This window comes from Gopherus evgoodei, chromosome 21 (assembly GCF_007399415.2).
Source record: "Gopherus evgoodei ecotype Sinaloan lineage chromosome 21, rGopEvg1_v1.p, whole genome shotgun sequence".
Lineage (NCBI taxonomy): Eukaryota > Metazoa > Chordata > Testudines > Testudinidae > Gopherus > Gopherus evgoodei.
The window spans coordinates 13,327,568-13,329,223 of NC_044342.1; the positions used below are offsets into that span (position 1 = coordinate 13,327,568).

At 48.2% G+C, this 1,656-nt stretch overlaps 1 pseudogene; it reads right to left on the bottom strand.

The window, feature by feature from the left end:
• Positions 1-498: 498 nt before the first annotated feature.
• On the bottom strand, positions 499-1,445 carry LOC115638102 (annotated as a pseudogene).
• Between the last annotated feature and the right edge of the window lie 211 nt (positions 1,446-1,656).

The following is a 1,656-nucleotide window of genomic DNA, read 5'->3' on the forward strand; positions in this document are numbered from 1 at the left end:
ATGGGTTGGTATATATGTAGACAAGAGAGACATGGCAGTGTATTAATGATTGGTTTTCTCTCCATGCAGTATCAGAATCAATATGCTTCCAACACAAATCGGGGAGGGGGGATGGTCTTGTGGTCCCAAACATCGCCACAGCACAGCCAAAAACTTTTGGTAAACTTTTGAGTAAACTTGGGCTGAGATTTCCAAAGGTGATCAAAGAAGCTAGCTACCCATTGATATTCAGATGGAGCTTGGAACCTAGGTTGGGATTTTTGAAAGAGCCTGCCAGAGCTCAGGATCCAAATGTCACTGAAATTCAAGGTGTGAGGCAAAGAGAAGAACTGAACAGAGACTTTCTCGGCTACAGCCCACTGTCTTAACCACAAGCCCATCCCGCAGCAGTGTGGCTTGCTGAATTTCACCTAGATATAGGATAACACAGATTGCTTATTCCTAGTGTAGTATGACATCCATCCGAGACTCATCAGTAACTCCCTTCTCCAGCAGTCTTTAACTGCGGTCCCCAGTGCTCCTTGTGCCAAGCTTTGCCTTCCTCAGGGCAACCTTGACCTCCTTGTTCCTGAGGCAGTAGATGAGGGGTTCAGGAGCGGCACCACCACAGTATAGAGCACTGACACCAGCTTGTTGGAGTTGTAAGCGTACATGGCCTTGGGCAGGGCATAGGTGAAGAGGGTGGTGGAGTAGAACAAGACTACCACGGCCAAGTGGGAGCTGCAGGTAGAGAAGGTCTTTTGCCTGCCCTGGGAAGAGGGGATCCTGAGCACAGTGAAGAGAATACAGATGTATGAGGTGACCACAATGCACAGAGGCACCATGATGACCATCAGGGCCAGGATGAAGTCCACCAGCTTGGCCTGAGATGAGTCAGTGCAGGAGACATTCAATAGAGGTGAGATGTCGCAGAAGTAGTGGTTGATGGTGTCAATGCTGCAGAACCTGAGCTGGGCAATGAAGCTCAGCTTGATTGCAGCGATGATCAAGCCACAAACCCAGCAGCTTGCAGCCAGCTGGGCGCAGAGCCTATTGCTCATGATGGATGGGTACCGCAAAGGGTTGCATATGGCTAAGTAACAGTCATAGGCCATGGCAGCCAAAAGGATGTACTCAGTGCACACAAAGGTCACGAAGAAATACAGCTGTGCCATGCATCCTTGGAAGGAAATGCGCTTATCCTGGGTCACAAAATCTGCCAGCATTTTGGGCACAATGACTGTCATGTACCAGATCTCCAGGAATGACAGGTTGCCCAGGAAGAAATACATGGGCTTGTGCAGCTGGTGGTTGGCCCGGATGACAAGGATGATGATGATATTTTCCATCAGCGTTAGCAAATAGGCCAGGAGGAAGACGGAGAAGAGGAGCAGCTGCAGCTCATCAGAAGTGGGGAATCCTAGTAGGATGAAGTGGCTGACATTGGTTTGGTTTCCTTCGTCCATTCCTTATATGCAGTATTTTCCTCCTCCATCTGTGATGAATTTAATCATGATTAGCCAGATTCCAATGAGTCTAGATCCATGACTGTTCATTATTTGCTTGATAGTATCAACTAGCAGCCCAACCCAAGAGCAGGGCCCCTTGTATGTGTCTCTGTATAGATATATTGTACAAGAACAGTCCCTGCACCAAATACCTTCAGAATCTGAATAG